General features: G+C 38.8%; 1 long non-coding RNA gene across 7 annotated transcripts in view; it reads right to left on the bottom strand.

Annotated features, from left to right (window-relative positions):
- The window catches only part of LOC140520355 (uncharacterized), a 99150-nt gene that overhangs the window by 6594 nt on the left and 70513 nt on the right, over nt 1–22043 (bottom strand). For 2 of the 7 annotated variants that reach the window (XR_011972467.1, XR_011972470.1), the window contains one exon: nt 329–435. The exons of the other annotated variants lie outside the window; for them this stretch is intronic. This is a non-coding gene — a long non-coding RNA (uncharacterized lncRNA). The remainder of the gene's footprint in view (nt 1–328; nt 436–22043) is intronic. 7 annotated transcript variants of the gene reach the window in all.

The following is a 22043-nucleotide window of genomic DNA, read 5'->3' as shown; positions in this document are numbered from 1 at the left end:
AAATGGTCGCATATCAATATAACTGAAAACTTCTGTGCCATAAAATGAGTTTCTTCCTCCACTGAGTTTACTATTTATCTTTTTTGTTCATCATAGACTAGTAAACCCAAGCTTTTATCCAGTATCTTTTACGCTCATGTTCAGAGATAAATTTATTCAGAGATCCTTTGGTTGTCAGCAGGAAGCAGGGCATGAAATATGAAGACATGTGCTTTCTAAAGGTGTTCAAACATCAGAAAGGATGTAGAAAGGCAGCTATATACAAAGGAAAGAGCACTGGATTGAGTAGAAAGAGGACTTGGGTTTGAATGCCAACTCTACCACTTACCATGTGACCTTGAGCAGATTACTTCACTTCTTTAGTTTCAAGATCTGTAAACTTAGGAGGATGGATTAACTCTTCCTTGAGGTTTTTCCAGCTTTAAATTTATGATCCTATAAGGAGGTTAAGGAGAGAGAAGAGCTCCCCTCAATATGCTGTGTGCAAAGTCAAAGAGAAGAGAGATTCCCTAGGGATGGTGAAATTATCTCCTCATCACTGTTTATGACATTGTGCTGATGGCATCAAGCCCCACAAAAGGTTAGGATCTCTTGAATGAGATCAACCTCCATCTCAAATATATTGGCCTGGTTATTCACACTGGACAAACCAAGTGGATGAAGAATTCATATAGTCCTAGATAATGGCATTCAGTTGTATAGATAGGCCATAAGTTAATCCATTAGTACTTATATCTTGGAAAGCCACCGTAAATAGACAATTGAATGGGAAGATAAAGTCATGTAGGATCACATCTGAGGAAATTTTGCAGTATTTCCAAAGATTCCAAACTATTATCAGCCATGAAAAGACACCTTTTGAACACTTCCCAGGGGTGTTATATCTCATTACTGCCATCTTTCAAGAATCAAGACTATAAGAGATTTAAAAGCAATGGAAAAATACATGGTAGGAGTAAGTAAGACAAAACCTATTATCAGTATATGCAAAAAAATGAAATAAAAGATGTTGGCAAGAGTAAAAAGAGTGGGCCAGTTGTGTGGTAAAAGAAGACCAACAGATGGACAGAATGAGGGCTGCCATTGGAAATACTTTGAGTCCCAGAGGAAAGTCTCTAGCATGTGAAGTAGATCCTTTATGAAGGATTCATGGGATGACATAGACAAAAATTCTTTTTTTTATTCCTTAATAGTATTTTTTCTAATTACATGTAAAGATACTTTTCAACAGTCATTTTTGTAAAATTTTGAGTTCCAAATTTTTCTCCCTTATGGCCTGCCTTCCCTTCTCCCTTCTCCCCTCCCCAAGATAGCAAGTAATGTGATATAGGCCACACATGTTCAATCATGATAAATATATTTCCACACTAGTCATGCCATGAAAGAAAAATCAACACAAAGGGGAAAAACCATAAGAAAGAAAAAGCAAACAATAAAAAAAAGTAAAAACAGTATGCTTCGAATAGAAAAAATTGTGCAGAATGAAAAGTTATAAGTGAGTTGAGATCTGTGTTCCATTGATGTATAAAAGTAAAAATGGTCAATATGAAGAATGTAAAAAATTAAAGAAAGACTTTAATAAAGTCATGCAGAGAGAATAAAACATAATTAAGAGGACAATATAAATTTTGTCCATGAACACTGAAGAGTCAATGTAGTGTAATAGATAGCATGCTGGTCTTGGAGTCAAGAAGATCTGGGATTAAATCCTACCTCTGATATGTGTGCTCATGGGCAAGTAACTGATCCTTCTTTGAGCCTCAGTTTCTTTATCTCTAAAATGGAGCTAATAATACCTGTATTACCTGACTCTTAAGGTTACTAAAATTAAATAAAACAACATATGTATTATACTTTGTAAACCCTAAAGGGATAGAGAATGGACATGTGATTTCATTGGTATAGGTGGAGAAGTTCACTATTACTTCAACATCTTCTCTGCAACATAGAGTCTTAGAGCACAGAGATGTAGTAACTTGTCCACACTCACACAGACTATTGTAGATAACTGAAATGGGACCCAGATCCCCATAACCCTAAGGCCAGCTTCCACTATGCCATGTTACCTCTTGAAATGCTATTGAAATGTTGATTATATCTGAAGAACCACAGATTTATGATGAGTTCCAAAGGGGACACAAAACAAATAGGGGCTGCTATTTTGTTAAATTTCATATATTATGTAACGTTCAAAAGAGCTTAGATTATATGTTTTTGTTGGGGGTTTGATACTTGATTGTATTTCTGAGATTAAGTTTATAATAAAACAGTTTAAATTAAATAGTATTAAATTTAGTTCACGCCATTTATATTGTGCAAAATGTGAATGTTGGTGCCATTGGAGTAGGGAATATGTTCTATTTTTGTAAAGTTCAAAAGAAGAATGGGTCTTTATTATCACAAGGTAGTGTTAATATTAAGCTCTAGGTCCTGAATTCACACTATTTTCACAGCCTTTTAAAAGGGTTTATCATCATCAAGAGTTCTCACTAAAGGTCTGTAACTCAGGACTCTTCCTCTTTAAAAAAGAAATCTGGCAAATGCTAAGGTGAGACCTCAGGTGTAACTGCAGAAATACTGTCTGCCAAGTTTGACTTATAAACTGTTAGCTGTACCCAAAAGTCACCATTGAGTAGAAAATGAAGAGTCTTGAGTACTTTGTTTAGTCAAATCCGACTCTTCATGACCACATGGATCATACTATCCGTGGGGTTTTCCTGGCAAGGATGCTAGAGTGATTTGCTATTTCCTTCTCCAGTGGATTAAGGCAAACAGAAGTTAGGTGACTTGCCCAGAATCGTACATTTGAGGCGAGATTTGAACTCCAGTCTTCCTGACTCCAGGCCCAGCACTCTATCTACTGAGCCACCTACCCACCTTCTACTTTTCCTTATGCTCATTAGCAATAGATTGTATGTGCATTGTCCTCTTGGACTTCATAGAAAACTCAATTTTGTATCTCTCACATGTATTTATTGTATCTTATTGTGTGGTGTAATTATGTGAGGATCATTCTCAGAGTGAGGAGGACCTGAGTTCAAGTCCCAGCTATGAGACCAAGAACATCTGAGTTCAAATCTTCCTTCAGGCACTTATTGGCTGTGTGACCTTGGGCAAATCACTTAACTTGCCTCAGCTTCCTAATTTATGAAATAGGGATAATAATAGCAACTGATGTCACAGGATTACTTTGAGGATCAAATATAAATTTGTAAAGTCCTCTACAAATCTTTAAGTGTTATTTACATGCTAGTTATTATCATTATTATATCCCCTACTTGAACATAAGCTCTATGATCTTCTACAATGTCCAATTGATTGCTCTGCATACAGTAGGTACTTAGTAAATGTTGTGTAGAGAACATGCCTGGTGATGCCATCCTGAATCCCTCACATCTCCTTAGCTCTTTTGATGTCAGGAACTCATTTGATTCATTCTTTAACAGCAATTTCATGGGCTACATACAGCCTTGGACTTGGCTTTCAAGAGGGAGAGAACCAGAGCTGAAAAGAGAGAGATGCTGCAAGATGTGAGGCTACTTCCAGAGACACAGACCTGGTTCTCCTGGAGGGGAGAATGAATCTTTCTGTGTGTGGCACCTCCAGGTGATCATATGCTCCCAGGGATGGAAAGCAGACAGGGGAAGTGGGACATTGGCTGGATGATTCTTCTTGGATATGCGATAGTGGGGATTCCTTCTAGGATACAGGTCAGAATAGAAAGCTGCTGGGGTTCCTTTAAGCTCTGAAATTCTTTGATTCTATATATTGTTCTCAGATGAAGAAACTAAGGCTAATAGGATTAAGTGACTTGCCCAGGGTCACACAGCTAACAAGTGCCTGAGGCTGGATTTGAACTCAGGACCTGATATTCTCTCTACTCCACCTACCTTGTATGTAGTAGGGGCTTAATAAATGTTTATTACAACCAGTGACTCTGATAAAGGCCTCATTTCTAAAATATATGGAGAACTGAGTCAATTTTATAAGAATACAAGTCATTCCTTAATTGATAAGTGGTCAAAGGATATGAACAGGCAGTTTTCAGAGGAAGAAATTAAAGCTATCTATAGTCATATGAAAACATGCTCTAAATCATTATTGATTAGAGAGATGCAAATCAAAACAACTCTTATGTACCATATCATACCTGTCAGATTGGCTAACATGACAAAACAAGAAAATTGTAAATGCTGGAGAAGATGTGGGAAAATTGGAACATCAATGCATTGTTGGTGAAGTTGGGAAATGCTCTAACCACTCTGGAGAACAATTTGGAACTATACCCAAAGGACTATAAAAATGTGTATACCCTTTGACCCTGCAATACCACTTCTAGGGTTGTATCCCAAAGAGATCATAAAAACGGGAAGAGAACCTACATGTACAAAAATATTTATAGCAGCTCTCTTTGTGGTGGCAAAGAATTGGAAATTGAAGGGATGCCCATAAATTGGGGAATGACTGAACAAGTTGTGGTATATGAATACAATGGAATACTATTGTGCTATAAGAAATGATGAGCAGGCAGACTTCAGAAAAACGTGGAAAGACTTATATGAACTGATGCTGAATGAGGGGAGCAGAACCGGAGAATATCGCACACAGTTACAGCCATATTGTCTGATGAATAACTTTGATAGACTTGGCTCTTCACAGCAAGACAACTCCAAAAGGCTCATGATGGAAAATGCCATCCAAATCCAGGGAAAGAATTACAGAATCTGAATGTAGATAGAAGCATACTATTTGTTCTCTCTCTTTTTTGTTTCATTTTTTCTTTCTTGCGGTTTATCCCATTGTTTATAATTCCTCTTTGCAACATGACTAATGTGAAAATATGCTTAATGTCAATCTATATGTAGAGCTATATCAGATTGCATGCTGGGGACAGGGGAGAAGAGGGAGGGTGAGAAAAGTTGAAACTCAAAAGCTTGTGGAACTGAATGTTGTAAACTAAAAATAACTTTTTTTTAAAAAAAGAAAGAAAAAAGGAAAAAACAGTGCATCTACTACTAAAAAAATGTTTATTAACTGATTGATTAACCGTCTTCTCTAGAACAGCCTCAGCATCTTCCTGCATTGCAGTCATAGACCTTAGAACTAAAAGAGCTCTTAAGGGTAATGGACCACAGGGCCTGGACCTGCACGGTGCTGTAGTTTTCATTTTATAGAGACAGTTGAGACTCAGAGGTGTGATAATGATGATACCACCAATAATATCTATTTCTCTAATATTTCAAGGCTTACTACTTTTCTCATAGTAATCCTGTCAGAGAAGTACAAATGTTCCCATGTTAGCTCAGAGGAGTGAAATGATACATCAAGTCACACAGTGTGTAGGGGTGCAAAGAAATCAAGGAAAGAGGAAAAGGGATGCAAGTACAAAACAATAGCGGCTCTTTTTGTGGTGGCAAAGAACGGGAAATGAAGGGGTGCCCATCAACTGGGGAATGGCTGATGCATGTAATGAAATATCATTAATAATAACTAACATATATACATATACACACATATATGGTTGGCACTCACATATGTTAAAGTGTCTCATTTGATCCTCACAACAGAACTGTGAGGTAGGTGATATTATCTCCACTTTACAGATGAGGAAACTGAGACCGAAAGAGGATAAGTGACTTACTTAGAATCACACAGCTAAGTAAATATGTGGCAGGAATAGAAGCAGAATTAGAACTCAGGTCTTCCTGATTCCAAGTTTAATATTCTACTTTGCCACTGTGCTCTGGCTATTGTGCCATAGAAAATGAGGGAAGGAGCAATTTCAGAGAAACCTGGGAAGACTTGTATTCATTTTTGCAAAGGGAAGTAAGCAGAACTAGAAGAACAATTTGCAAAATAACAACATGGACAAGATGAACAGCTTTGAAAAACTTAGGAACTCTGAACAATGCAAATCTCAACCACGATTCTAAAGGGGTCTTGATGAAGCATGCTATCCACCTCCCAACAAAAAGATAATGGCCTCAAGATCAATCAGTCAACATGAATCACTTATTAATAACCACCAATAAGCAGTTGTCAGTCAATAAGCATCATTAAATGCTGATTGAGACATCCATGTTTGGATACAGACTATATGGGAATTTGTTTTGCTCAACGATGCATATTTTTACAAAGGTTTTGTTCTGAGTATTTTTCACTGGGAGGGACGTGGGAGAGAGAAAATAAATACTTGTTCACTGAAAAAAGTTAAAAAACTAAAAAAAAAACCAATGTGTAGGAGAGGACTTGGGGTGAGTAGGGAGGAGGGGATAGAAAGAACTTCATTCTTCTGATTACCAGCTCAGGGCTCTTTTCACTATTGGCCATTTCTCTTTCCTGATTTGAAGGTTCCTCCTCTGTCAGCTGAGGGGCTTGGACTCTTAGCTATCCCTTCCAGCTCTGACATCCCATGATTCTTTGCGATTACTCTCCAGATTACTCCCCCCCCCAAAAAAAAACTACTGATTTTGGGTGGAGCCAAGTAGGCAGTCCTTTATTTCACCACCATTGCTTCCTAATAGTGGGATAAGTGGAATGGGACGGGAATGATTTTCCTCTTATCTTAGGTTAGTAATCACTGCCTCCATCAGCTTCCCTGAATCTCCTCATGTCTTTCTAGGAAGAATGTGGACATAACCCTTTTTTCCAGCCTTGGGGAAAGGGAAAGTCTGGGAGAGGATGAGAATAAAGCCTTCTTCTGAGAAAGTTTCCCCTTTAAGGAGAAGAAGGCAACCCTTCTGCAAAAGAATTCTAGGCTGGAACACAGGAGGAATGGCTGCCCATGATCTCCACTGATGACTTTGAGCACTTGGCTTTTCCACCACCTCCCGGCAACTTGATTCTCATTGTATGAGAAATACCATTTACCTGGTGTGTGTGTGTGTGTGTGTGTGTAAACCTGCACATTTTAGGCACTTAAAACACATTGTTCTATTCTGCTTAACTTGACTTTCCCTCTCTAGATTTCAGTTCTCCAGTTAAAAAAATGTGGGGATTGGATAGCTAAGGTCAAGCTCCCTCTAATATTCTGATTCCAGTTCTTCAGGCTCATACATTTAGAGCCATGGGAGTATACTATTACATTCATATGCCATTTGTTCAGCCAATCCCATCATTTTACAAATAACAGAGGTCCAGGAAGTTGAGATGATTTGCCCAAGGTCATACAGGTGGTTAAGTGGCAGAGCCAGAATTTGAACAAAGATTCTGTGAGTCCATGATCTTTCCCTTGGGTCATGCTGTTTTCCTCCTTCCTTTTAAGCCTTGTTGGCCAGAACTGCCAACATCTGTCATCTCATTTTTCCTGTTGATTCTCCATCTCCAAATCTCCTGCTCAACTTTCATTCTCCTATTTTGACCTCCACTCTTTGTGTATTTCAGCCTCTTCTTTGGACTCCAGCAAGCTCCCTTGTCTATGAGAAACCAGCTGACCACCAGATGCTAGGTCATCAACCCTTTCCTGACTGGTGGTGGTGAACTGGATTGTGACCTGTAAAATTGTGATGATGGTACAGAGAATGAACACAGATGTTCAGCTGTTCCTCTGGGAATGATGGGTGCCTCTTGGAAGTCAAAAGTGATTTCAGGACAAGTGAGGGGAAGTTTAGACTTAAATGTTGTGTTTATTCATTTGTGGACACTTTGTTTTTCTCAACCCCAGTAGAATACAAACTCCTTAAGGATAGGTAGGGGCTGTTTCATTTTTATTATTATATTTTTGGCACATAGTACAGGGAATTACAGATAGAAGATATTTAAGACATGCTTGTTGAATGAATTGACAGTCATATTCTTTTATAAAAGGGCCCTCAGGGCCTCCTTCAGAGATTGTCTGTATATGTGATTTTCCTTGGGCACAGATCTCATTGTATTACTCCCTTGCTCACTCTCAAACCCTTTCAATTACTTTTCTTTCTTTCCTTTCCTTCCTTCCTTCTTTCCTTCCTTTCCTTTTTTCATTTCTTCTTTTCTTCCTTCTTTCTTTTTTCTTTCCTTCCTTCTTTCTTTTCTTTCTCCCTCTCTTTCTACATTCTTTTTTCCTCTTTCCTTCCCTCCTTTCCTTCCTTCCTTCCTTCCTTCCTTCCTTCCTTCCTTCCTTCTTTCCTTCCTTCCTTCTTCCTTCTATAAGCTATTCCAGCTCCCATAAAACTGCACTCAATAAGTAGTTCTGTTGAAGGATTCCTCCCCAAAACAAGAAAATAGAAAGAATTCACTTTTATTCATCATCATTCCCATTCTTCTCTTCCTTACTCTCCTAAAGAACTCTGCTTTTTCACAGAGTACTTTAGGTATCAAGCCAGCTTCTGTGGGAGGATATTTCCCACAGCCCTACTGCAGGAAACTACTAAGCTGATTTATCATTGTCCACCTAGAGCAAGTAAACTGGAATTAAAATATGAATCTAACCCGTAGTAGGAGTATGACCTTGGTAAAGCCACTTACCTTGAACTTCCTCCTCTGTAAAATTGTGGGCTGTATATCTGATGATCCTAAATACAGTCTGGCATTCAATGTCCTTTACAGTCTGTCCTATAATCTGTATAATAATAAGCCTGTAAGCCTTTCCAGATTTATTTCACACTCCTCTCTAAGTTTCAGCTAAAAGGTACTACTTGATCATTCTTTAGACCCTTCCATGTGTTACCAATTCCATGTCTTTGCTCAGATTATTCCTACTTCCTTCCCATCTCTGTCAGTTGAAAGTCTACCTGTCCCTCAAAATCTACTATACCAAATTGTATTGGAAGATTATGAGGGAGGATTGAAGCAAAATAACATCTAGGCAATAGTGTATTTTAGACAGAACTCTTGAGTTAGGGTAATGTAGTGAAAAGAACACTGCAACTGGGGCAAAAAGTCTCAGAAGACTTGGGTTCAAGCCCCAGCTCTGCCCCTTACTAGCTGGGTAACTTTGGGGAAGTTACTTCACTTCTCATCAATAAAATGAGAGGGTTCCACTAAATGCTAGGCAGCTAGGTGGCACAGTGGATCTATCCACTGGATAGATCCCCGGTTTTGGAGTCAGGAAGATGTAAGTATAAATCCAGCCTCAAACAATTACTAGCTGTGTGACCTTGGGCAAGTCACTTAATCTCTGCTTAATTTCCTCAACTTTAAAATGGAGATAATAATAGCACCTCCTTTACAGGGTTGTTATGAGAATCAAATGAGATGATATTTACCAAGCACTTAGTATAGTGACTGATACACAGTAAGTATTTAATGAATACTTGTTTCCTTTCTTTTGTTCCTTCCTTCCTTCCCTCCTGCTTTCCATCATTCCAGCTTGAAATCCTGTGAAATCACTCTCTCCATACAGCTCTGTAAAAGGATTCCTTCCAAAGCAAAAAAAAATAAATTTACTTCCTTTCATTCCTTACCAATCACATTCTTCTCTTCCCTACCCTCCAAAGTCGTTAGCTTTCTCACGGAGAACTTCAGCCATCCAGCCAGCTGCTGTGGGTGGATATCCCTCACAAACCTACTTCAAGAGATGTTATTACTCTACTGAGTCAGCAGTATGTATGTGTTCATATGTGTGTGTTCATGTGTTTGTGTGTTCTGACATCTCTGGGCAAGTTAATAATCACCAGCCTCTCCAAGAACAGGAATTTCAGAAGTGTGACGGTATTCCTAGTTATGAAGAGCTTCTAAAACAGAAGAGTTTAGTATTTGGAGGTAGATGGGAGTTCACTGAGCAAGGGAATGACATGGTCAGAACCAAATCACTTTGGTAGTTGAGTTGGAGGTTGGGTTGGAGTGGGAATTAACTTGCAGTGGGGAGGCCAATTAGAAAGCTATTGCAAAGTGAAAGGTGAAAAGGGTATGAGTTAGGTTTGTGGCTATGTGAGTGGAGTGAAAGATGTTGTGAAAGCAGAAAAACTAAGATTTGGCAATGGCCTGATGTGTGGGATGAGTGAAACTGAGGATAGAAGGATGGCAGCATAGGAAATTTGGGTTACTGGGAAGATGACGATGATACCTTTAATCGTAATAGGGAAATTCAGAAGAAGGAAATTTTGGAGGAGAAAGAGATAATGAATTTTGTTTTAGATAAATTGAGTTTGAGATGATTATGGTCCATCCAATTTAAAATGTCTAACAGGCAAGGTAATAATCAAAGATCCTAGCAGACTATCCTTCAGGATTCACTCTTCAGTAGCAGCCATGAAGCATGATGGAAAGAGCAGTAGATCTTAAATTAGAAGACCTGGTTTCTGATCCCAGCTTTTAAATGTTGCTACCAGTGAACTCTCAGGAAAGTCACAGCCCCTCTCCTGCCCTCAACTTCCTCAACTATGAATGCTAGATGCTTTCTAAACTGTCTTTTGAACTAAGGATCAAATAAGACAGCATTTATAAAGTACTCAGTACAGAGCTTGTCACATGGTGTGAGTTCAGTCATTTTTCAGTCATATCTAACTCTTTGTGACCCCATTTGGTGTTTTCTTGGTTTGCTATTTCCTTCTCCAGTTAATTTTATAGATGAGGAAGCTGAGGCAAACAGGGTTAAGTGACTTGCCAGGGTATACCATCCACAGAATTTTGAGTTAAAAGACAGAGAAGGGGAGGAAGGGATTGGAGGCAGCAATGTGGTACAGTACATGAAATGTCATGTCTGGAGGCAGGAAGATGAGTCTTTCTGAGTTCAAATCTAGCCTCAGACATGTACTGGCTCTGTGACCCTGGCAGAGAAACCACCAGGTTCATTAATGCTTAATGAATCACTTAAATACTTATTCAACACCTACTGTGTTTAAAGGAGGGACACACAATTTAGATAAGACAGTTTGGTCTGATGGCTTCCAATTTAAGAGAAGGCTAGAACAATGACATAAATTACCATAACCTACAATGTTCCATGACAGATTTATCAGAGAGGTACAGAGATGTATGTGAAGCATCAGGAGAAAGGTCTTCTTAGACCAGTATGATTCGTGGGAGCTTTTGAAAGGAGGCAACAGTAGAGTTTGGGTTTAAAGATGGATTGGGAAAGAGAAGGAAATTATTCGAAGCACAGTGAACAATACTGGGTGTCAAGGCACGGTGGTGGAAGAGTAGAGAAACAAGTTAAGGAATGAAGAATAGCTCAATTTGGGCAGAGAGGAGTCACTTAGACGGTAATAAGGAGATATAGCTCGAGAGGTTTACTTTATGAAATGACTTATCTGTGTGCATGTTGTCCCTATCTGTCCCCAGCCCCCAGCCCTCAACCCCTCAAAAGAATATCATCTCCTTGAAGACAGAAACTATTTCATCCTTGTATCCTTAGTGTCGACCACAGTGCATGGTATAGAGTAGGTGCTTAATAAATGCTTGTTGAGTGATTGATAAATGACATGATTAACTCTATTCAAAGAAAGATGATTATGGAAATGGGGTAAAGGATGGATTAGAGGGAGGAAATAGAGGTGGGAAGACTTGATGGCCATTACAGTAATCCTAGTGAGTTGTAGTGAGAGCCTATGCTAGGTTGATGGTAGTAGGAGAAAAGGGAAGTGAGAGATGTCAGTCAAGCATTTTAGTAAGGGCTTACTAGATGCCAGACATGGTGCTAAGTATTTCTCCTTACCTTCTCATACTGAATTAATTGTTAAGTTCTATTGGGAGACACAATATGTAAATAAATAGGTACATAGGGTATAGGTCATTTTCCATCTATACCCTATGTACCTATTTATTTACATATTGTATCTCCCATTAGAATATAAACTCTTTGAGAGCAGGCAGTTTTTGCTATTCTTTGTATCCTCAGTACTTAGCACTGTGTCTGGCAGTCACTTACTAGCTGTGTGATTCTGCCTCAGTTTCCTCAACTGTAAAATACAGATAATAATTGTACCTACCTCCCAGCAATATTGGGAGGATCAAATGAGATATTTGTAAAAGCACTTTACAAATCTTAAAGTGCTAGAAATATTGTTGTGGTGGTGGAATGATTTGGAAAAGAGGGGGACACTGGGAAAGGCTTCCTGCAGGAAGTGGCATTTAAGTTGAGTCTTGAGGAAGCTAGAGATTCTAAGGTGCAGAGGGGAGGAGGGAGAACATTCCATGCAGAGGGGGGATGATGTCTCATGTGCAAGGAATGACAAACAGGCCAGTATAAATGGATTAGAGTACCTGGAAGAGAGTATTGCAGATGACTAGTAAGGTTAGATAGAGACCAGGCTTTATTATTATTATTATTATTATTATTATTATTATTATTATTATTTTTGAGACTAGGTCTCCCTATCTCACCTAAGCTGGAAATTCTACCAAGGGGAAGATCTCAATACAAATCAGAGAAGCTTTAATTTGCTCTGGTTTTTGACTTGGGCTGATTCACAAGGATCTTGCCATTTTGGGTCCAAACTTAGTAGAGACAGTCATTTTAGCCTGTCAGAGCTCAAGTCACCCAAGCTCAATTGACCCACCAGCCTCTCCAAAAACAGGAATTTCAGAAGTGTGACAGTATTCCTAGTTATGAAGAGCTTCTAAAACAGAAGAGTTTAATATTTGGAGGTAGATGGGAGTTCACTGAGCAAGGGAATGACATGGTCAGAACCAAATCACTTTGGTAGTTGAGTTGGAGGTTGGATTGGAGTGGGGATTAATCTGCAGTGGGGAGGCCAATTAGAAAACTATTGCAAAGTGAAAGGTGAAAAGGGTATGAACTGGGGTTGTGGCTATGTGAGTAGAGAGAAGGGAACATATATGAAAGATGTAGTGAAGGCAGAAAAACCAAGATTTGGCAGTGGCCTCATGTGTGGGATGAATGAGACTGAGGATGAGAAGATGGCAGCACAGCAAATTTGGGTTGCTGGGAAGATGATGATGATATTTTTTATAATAGTAAGGAAATTCAGAAGAAGGAAATTTTGGAGGAGAAAGAGATAATGCATTTTATTTTAGATAAATTGAGTTTGAGATGACTATGGTCCATCCAATTTGAAATGTCTAATAGGCAGTTAGTGATAAGGTACTGGAGTTCTGGAAAGATGTTAGGTCTGGATAAATAGATCTAGGAATCATCTGCTTAGAGAAAGTAATAAAAACCATGGAAGATGATAAGGTCACTAAATATAAAGAAAAAAAGGGGAAGAGGACTCAGGACAGATCTGTTAAGAGACAATCATGGCTAAGGGGCAAAATCTAGATGAAAATCCAGGGAAGAAAACTCAAACAGAATAGTAGAAAGCGAACCAAGAGAGCATGAAAATATAGAAAGGAAAGAATATTGAGATCGTGTTGGACAGCGGCAAATGCTGCAGAGGTGGAAAAGGTGGAGGAAATGCCACTAGACTTGACAATTAAAAGATTATTAGTGTCTTTAGAGAAAATGGCTGCGATTGAAAGATGAAATCAGGAGGCAGATTGCAGAGGGTTTAGAAGAGAATAAGGAAAGAGTAGAGGCACAGAGGAAAGATGACCTTTTTGAAAAATTTAACTGAGAAAAAAGGAGAGATATAGAGTGGTAGCTAGCAGGGAAATTAGGACCAAATGAGATTTTTTTCTAAGGATAGAGGAGGCATGAGTGTTTGTAGGCATCAGGGGAAGATATGGAACCAACAAGATCTGGTATATTGAGAGATGAAATCAATAGAACTTGCAATTAATTCAATGTGAGAAAGCAAGGAGAAGGAAGAGTTAAAGATAACCACAATATTAAAAACACAGGAGACCAGGATGAATGGTGGTGTCACAATGAGAAGTTGTCAAGTAAGAAGGGGCAATAGTTTAGGGAAAAGACAGCAAACTGTCTTTTGGAAATGATGAATTTTCAACTATAGTGATGCTTGGCATTTTTAAAAGGTTTTCCAGTTTACAAAATATTTTACATGCATTATTTCATTAAATTCTCAAAACAAATGTGTGAGGCAGATAGTACTGATACATTTCCATTTTGCAAATGAGAAAACAGATTTAAAGGAAAGTCATGCATTACACAGGTTGATACAACTAGTAAGGAAGGGTTAGAATTTGAACTCCTCTCTTTTGATTCTAAGTCCAAACCTCTTTCCCCTTCATGTCATCTACGTAGGAGGTACTAGTGAAACATCCAGGTGGAGATATCTCCACTTAGAGCTGAAAATAAGGACATGGCACTTGAAATCAAGCCTGAAAAATATAGATTTTGGACTTTTCTAGATAGATTTGGTGTTTGAAACCTCAGGAGTGAATGAGATTGCCAATAGAAGATATAGAGAAAGAATAGAAGGAGGGGTAGACCTTTAGGCATTGCCCACACTAAAGATACAACTCTGGGCCTATATTCTATAGAGAGCAAGCTGAAGAATTATTTCTGATGGTTTTTTTAAATTCAAAGACAATATTGAGTCACAAAAGCACCTTGATCAGGGGAGTGGCAAGGTCAGACATGTTTTAGGAAGATTATTCTGACATTTGTGTAGAAGATGACATTGGAAGCAAAAAGACCTATAAGAGGATCTTGTGGTTATCTAGAAATAAAATGATTATAGCATGAAGGAATCAAGGGACCTGATAGAATGAACAAGACCTGATAATTAGATGTAGGAGGTAGAAAAAGAGATCTGAGTCAAAGATGACATTAGGTTTTTGAGCCAAGGAAACTAGGAGACAGTGAAAGTGGACAGTAAAAGACTGTCTGTCTTCATGGTGTGATTTCAAGTGGTTCTTGACCACCCTTTCCCTGGCTTGTTTTCCCATGGCCTCCCCCAACTACATTTCCCAAACCCTACTGCCTGAAATCCCACCATTAAAGCTTGTGTGCTTTAGCTTAAGTCATTGGACCTCACTAAAATATATTGTCCTAGTGAAGCATAACGCTAAAATTGGTCTCAGACATACCTTAGTCTGAATGACTTTTGAATCCATTCTACACAGCAGAGAGGGAGGGATAATTAAGAGCAAGGAGGAGCACCACCCAAGGCAGAACAGCACAAGGGCAGACTAGGGACATTGAGGACAAACTTCATGATTTTGTTGGGACCAGTTTTCCAACTTAAAAAAAAAATATTCCTTTGAGTAAAAGTCATTTTTCAATAAATAAGTGATCAAATTATATGAATGGGCAATTGAAATTAAATCAAAACTACTCCAAGATTCTATCTTTAGAGCCATAAAATTGACAAAGATGATGGCAATACTATTAGATTCACAGATAGAATGATGGTGGGAAAGTAGTCTAAAAAGCTACTGTTGGGGCTCTGAATGAGTTCAAACTTTATACAAACACAGTTATAGAATTAAAATTACAAAAATATTTCATTCTTTAGCCTCTATTGGCATATATCCTAAAGAGGTTATTAACATGGAGGGAAAGACCTGTCTGTACAAAAATGTTCTTGGCAGGACAGTTTGTGATAGGAAAAAAACAGGAATCAAACTAGGTAACCAATTCAATAAGCATTAATTAAGTTGCTTACCTTCTACAGTTGTGCTGGTGAGGAGGAGAATGGGAATAACAAAGATAAAGGGAAAAATATTCCATGCTTTCAAGGAGGCTATATTTTACTCAGGGTGGCAACATTCATGCAGACAAGTAAATTGATGTGATTTGAAGTAGCAAAGAATGCTAATGACCAGAGTAATCAAGAAAGGCTTTCTGCATGATATATCATTATAAAGCATCATTATTGCATCATAAGAAACAAAAAAGTGGGGAGGTGAAGTGAGGCAGAATGAAGAAAACAAGCAAATGAACAATATACACACTGGCTCCAACTATGTAATTAAAGGCAACGATAGCAACAACAAATTCAGATTAAATACATATACACAAAGGAAGTTCAAAAGGGATCACGGAAACAAGAGTGAAGATTTGGTTACCCCTCTACTACACTTAGGCCTTGTGCTCTTGAGTAAAGATATGGTAAATAACAGAAATTTACAGATATATGTCATCATTTGCAATTTCTTTTTGTTTCATTTTGCTCATTCTTTTATGTTCCTATTTACATATTTGAATACTTATACTTTTTAATAGAAATTAAAATTTCCAAAATTGGAAAAAAATAGTACTCCTTTAGTGGGCTAGGTTGTGGGGATGGTAACTGTAAGTAAGGTGGATTTTAGTGTAAATAAGGTAGATTTTAGCGAGTGTAAAGTAGATTTTTGTTATTATTTCTTAGAGTTCAGTTTCCCGGGATCCATAGCCATAATAATCTCTTGTTCCCAGGTATTAGATATGAGTTCTCACAATTAGGGTTCGAAACATCTCCACTACATGTGTACAGCATTATATTATGATAAATACTATAAACATCCACTGCATCGGCACAGTGAAATACAGGGATGAGGTAATGTAAACTTGTGAGGTTCTTGCTGGCAATATGCCTTCTTTGTCTGTTGCCCTATAAAGCAGGTGGCCACTGGTTAAGGGGTGAGGAAGTTTAGGGTTGAATGCACAAGCTAGAACACTGTGTGTGCCTTGATTGGCCCCCATCAAAGCTTGGGAGGGGAATCTGTGTTTGTCTTAACAGGCTGCCATTGAGGGTTTAGGGGAAGCTCAAGTTGTGCCTGTCTCAATTGACCCCATCCAGATATAGGCATAGTTGGCCCCCTTCTTGCAGACCCCTTTGAAAAGGGTGATTAGGGAATGCTGTAGGAGTTTGTCCTTCCATTATCAGCAATTCTCTTCTGAGAAAATTAGATTAGAATAAAGTAAGATTATTAACCCCTTCTTGGTGTCTTTCCTGTCTGACCAGACTAAGAGTGAATCTGTGCTAGCAGTCCTCCTGTGTGCTGTGTTTACCTGTCTTATAGTAACTGTCTTTAATGATTCAAACAAGAATATTATCTTTTAAAAAAAATTATTTGTTTAATATTATATTTGCCCCCCAATCAAACATAAAAACAATTTTTAACTTTTGCTTCTTAAAACATTGAGTTCCAAATTCTCTCCCTCTCTTCATCCCCCCTTCATTAAGAAGGCAAACAATTTGACATAGATTATATTGTGCAGTCATGTAAAACATATTTCCATATTAGTCACACTGTAAAAGAAAACACATTCCAAAAGAAATTCAAGAAAAACAAATTTTTTTTTAAAAAGTGTGCTTTGGGGAAGTTAAGTGACAAAATGAATAGAGCACTGACCCTGGAGTCAGGAGAACTTGGGTTCAAATCTGGTCTCAGATGCTTGAAACTTATGAGCTATGTGACCTTGGGCAAGTCATTTAACCCTGATTGCCTACCCTCCCCCCTCCAAAAACCAAACCAAAACAAAAAGTATGCTTTGATCTGCATTCAGACTCTCCCAGTTCTTTTTCTGGAGATAGAGAGTATTTTTTCTTTTTTTTAAATTTTTCTTTTTTAAGTTATTTTATTTGTTTGCAGTGTTCTACAATCACTTCCGTATATCTTAGATTTTCCCCCTCCCTTCCCCTTCCCTACTCCCTCCTTGAGATGGCATTCAGTTTTATATAGGTTCTACACATACATTCCTATAAAATACATTTTCACCTTAGTCATGTTGCATAGATGAATCAAAATGAATGGGAGAAATCATAAAACAAACCAAAACATAATAGAAAAGAAAATGATCTGCTTTATTCTGTGATTGAGTTCCATAGTTCTTTCCCTGGATGTGGAAGGCATTTTATCTTAAGAGACCACTGGGAATTATTTAAGTCCTTATGAATTCCTTAACAATGAAGTGCTAAATCTACTAGAAAGAGAGCATTTTTTCATTATAAATCCTTTGGAACTGTCTTGGATCATTGTATTGCTGAGAATAGCTAAATCATTCACAGCTGATCATCGTGCAATATTGTTGTTACTATGTACAATGATCTCCTGGTTCTGCTCACTCCATTTTGCATCAGCTCATGTAAGTCTTTACAAGTTTTTCTGGGAGCATCTTGCTCGTCATTTCTTATAGCATAATAATATTTCATCACAATCATATAGTACAAGTTCAACTATTCCTCAATTGATGGGCATCTCCTCTATTTCCAATTCTTTGCCACCACAAAAAGAGCTGCTATAAATATTTTTGTATATATAGGTTCTTTTCCTTTTTGTTTTTTATCTTTTTGGGACACAGATCTAGTAGGGTTATTGCTGGCTCAAATGGTATGCATAGTTTTATAGCCCTTTGGGCATAGTTCCAAATTCCTCTACAGAATGGTTGAATCAGTTCACAATTCCAACTTTCCACCATCCCCTCCGACATATGTCAACACAAGCATTTTATAAGATCTTTGATTGTAAAGGGATTCTAAAATTATTCAGAATAAAGAGAGTTGAAGTCTGTGTTGAGAAGAAGAGGAAGAAGAAGGAGAAGAAGAAGAAATCATGTAGAAAAGGAGGAGGAAGAAAAAGAAGGAATAAGATTATTTTGACAGTATCATGGGGGATAGATAGGAGAGAAGAGAGCCTTGAAACCAGGAGTCCAATTAGATTGTTTCAATACTCCAGATGGGGATGGGGGTGGGAATGAGGTGATAAAGGCCTGAAGAAAGTAAGTGGAGGGAAGGGCAAAAGAGTAAAAGACTGTATAAGAAGAAAATCTGTGAGACTTGGTAATTGATTAAATATGAGGAAAGTGGGGGAGATAGAAGATCTGAGGATGTATCATGATTGAGGGCAGTTAAGTGGTACAGTGGATTGAGTGTCATACCTGAACTCAGGAAAACACTTCCTGAGTTAAAATCCAGCCTTAGATACTTCCTAACTGTGTGACCCTGGGCAAGTTCCTTAACACTATTTGCCTTTGTTTCCTCCTCTGTAAAATGAGCTGAAGAAGGAAATGGCAAACCCTTACATTATCTCAGCCAAGAAAACCCCAAATGGGGTCATGAAGAGTCAGACACGCCTAAACTATCTCAACAACAACAAGTTACTAGCCATACTGTTAAAAGGAAAAATCTATGTTTGGGACTTCACCCAAAGAGGCAAAACTCAGGAAGAGAAAGTTAAAAAGGAGTTTATTAACACCAAGGCAGAAGTGTTGGTGGGCTGTTAACTGGGCCAACCTGAGATTCAAACCAGATACTGCTTTTATAGACAGAAGTGGCTTCCATGAAAGGGCAATGTAAAATTAAGTGGTGCAATGGATAGAGTGCTGGTCCTGAGGTCAGGAAGACCTGAGTTCAAATGTGATCTCTTACTAGCTGTGTGACCCTGGTCAAGTCCCTTAGCCCTCTATTTCCTCATCTGTAGAATGAGCTGAAGAAAGAAATGGCAAACTACTCTAGTACCTTTGCTAAGAAATGTCAGGAAGAATCTGACAGGTATAAACAACATTTTGATTAGATCATGTGATCATGAGGAGGTGGAATTAGAGCTGCCTCTCTTCAGCTCCTTCTTAAGTATTTTAATTGGCCCACTTTTCCAAACGAGATCAGTGAATGGGCATTCACCCAGGACAGGCAGCTGCTGCTTCCTCCTGATTATGAGAACACTAGATTAGTGCTGCTAAGGAGATACTGTTAGAGGGCTTGGGGACTGCCCTAACCTGCAGGACTGCCCTCCCCAAAGTCAAGCAAGGTTAAAACATGGGGTCCTTCAGAATGATTCTGCATTAGTGATTGATTTTAGATGCTACTAATAAAAATTCATATAGATGCACATATCACACAGCTATTATCTTTGTTAGTACTCGAATTCAGGACTTCTGATTCCAAGTTCAGTCTGTTCCTTTGTGGTATTGTTCAGTTGTGTCCAACTCTTTCTGACCCAGCTTGGGGATTTCTTGGCAAAGATACTGGAGTGATTTGCCATCCTTCTCTAGTGGATTAAGGCAAAATGGAGGTTAAGTACCTAGACAGGGTCCCACAGCTAGTAAGTGTCTGTGGTCAAATTTGAATTTAGATCTTCCTGACTCCAGGCCCAACTCTCTATTCACTAAGCCCCCTAGCTGTCCCAATGTTCTTTACATCATAATTTTTAACCAGAATTTATGAAACACCTACTATGTACAGGCACACTGCTAAATATTTTCCAAATATTATGCATTTTATTCTTACAACAACCCTGGATGGTAAATTCTATTATTATCTGAATCTTAGAGTTGAGGAACCTGTGGCAAGCAGAGGCTAACCAACTTGCCCCAGGGTCACACAGCTAGCAAGTGGCTGGAGACAGATTTTAATTTAGGTCTTCCTGACTCCAGATCCAATACTCTATCCTTTGTACAAACTAACTGCCTCAATATGACATTCGGTTGGAGTAGGTGCTGCCTTGAAAGCCTTGTCCAAAATTTTAAACTCCTCTTCTGAATTGTAGCTCCCTTTTTTAAATTCATAAAACATCTTTGAAAAGGAGAAAATCTGCCACTAACATGTCAATGCCCCTTGGAGGTATGCCTGCCTTGGAGAATACTTTAGTTAGTGTTCACTCCTTTGGTAAGAAAAGGAAGAAAGGAATTAGCTGATAGAAAGTATTTTTACAATAGAACAGTTTATGAGGCTTAGGAAAGAAGAATCATAAGGGAGGGTGGTGGAAAGGAGCTAAAGGAAAGCTGCCTATGATATGGGATGGTAGGGCATGGAAAGTCCCAAAGGATCCCAAACCTTACTCTCATTTATTTATTTCAACTACTTCTCTTCATGAAACTCTTTGGCCCACATGAGCTAAGCATTTACTATGTATATGTAAGGTCATGTGCTCTAAGTGGGATATGGAGATAAAATGAACATAGTCCTTGTCCTCAAGAAGCTTATTGTCTACTAAAGGTAGGAAGTAGTAAGAAGGGAATAGGAAACAACATGCGCCAGATAAATAGAAAATAGACCAAATTCAAGACAGGGAAATTCCTCAAACTGGGTAGCTAGCAAGAGAAGGAGAAGGAGGAAGGGGAAGAGGAGGAGGAGGAGGACTTAGCTGAGCTCTAGTATTATTTCCTATGATAACACTGTATGAAGTGTTTTATGATTAAGAAGAAGCGGGCCCCCTAGCAGAGCTTGGACTAGCTTCCCTGGAAGGTGAGAATGACTCCAATCTCTTTAGGGTCTAAGGGGTGGGGAACCTGCAACCTTGGGACTATAGAACAAATTCTATGAAGTTTGGATTCAGTCAAAGGGCTACTCTTGAGAACTTAGATTTGGTCTGTGGAGTTTGGTTTCAGGCAAAGGGCTGCACTTGAGGACCAAGAAGGCCACCTGTGGCCTCTAGGCTATAGCTTTCCCACCCTAGGCTAATGTCTCTTTCTCTCTGTCAGGCTGGGCAATCTCTCCCCAAGGAGAAACAAGTCTGCTTTAATCATTTGTGTGCAAAGCCATAAGAATTACAGGCTTTAGGGCTAGAAGAGATGGTGTAGGTCAAAGGACCTGGAATAATTGCTGGTTTTGCCACTTAGTGTATATGTGACCTAGATCAGTCAGCTTCTCTGGGACTCTATCCTCCTGTGCAAAATGAAGGGATTTTTCTTATATCACAATGTATTTCTCCAGTCCTCTATCCACTCAGTAAATGGTAGGCTGTCACTCTGTTTTCATGTCCCTATTCCCATCTCCAAAAACAGGCCCTTACAAAGAGTAGGTGAGATGAGTCTGAATGACATTCTAACATTTATTTGGGCAAGTGATTCTCCATCTGTAAAATGGGAATGACATTTGTATTTCCTCCCTCACTTCAATGTTGTGAGTAAAGCTCTTTGTGAATATCAAAGTTCTGTAGAAATTTAAGGGTTTCTTTTGGATTATTATTGTTATTAGCATTAATTAAAAAGTTTTTACACTGACTATTGAATCATATTGGTAACCAGGTGGAATTGGAAATATGTTTCTAAATTCTGCCACCAGAGGTCACCCACACACAACGCCAAAGGTTCTGCACTGGTGAAGGAAAGGGATGGGAGGAAAGATGGGTGGAGGCATTAGGCAGGTGGCCAATGAGAAACTGGGGGGGGGGGGGGAGGACCCAGTTTAGGGGGTGGAGAAAACAAATCCAGGGAAGAGGGTGTGGATGAAGAGCACCAGACTGTAGTGGTGAAGAGGCCACCAGCCTCTGCTGGAAGGCAGGGAGGGAAAAGGGGACTTTCACCCCTCCCTGGTCTAGGTTCCTGCCCTAGCTACTCCTTGCCTCTCCTGCCCATCAGCCCTGTAGGTGTTCTAGAACAAAAGAGAAGCAGG

Source organism: Notamacropus eugenii, chromosome 1 (genome assembly GCF_028372415.1).
Source record: "Notamacropus eugenii isolate mMacEug1 chromosome 1, mMacEug1.pri_v2, whole genome shotgun sequence".
Taxonomy (NCBI): Eukaryota; Metazoa; Chordata; class Mammalia; order Diprotodontia; family Macropodidae; genus Notamacropus; species Notamacropus eugenii.
This window is presented reverse-complemented; position numbering and strand designations above follow the sequence as displayed.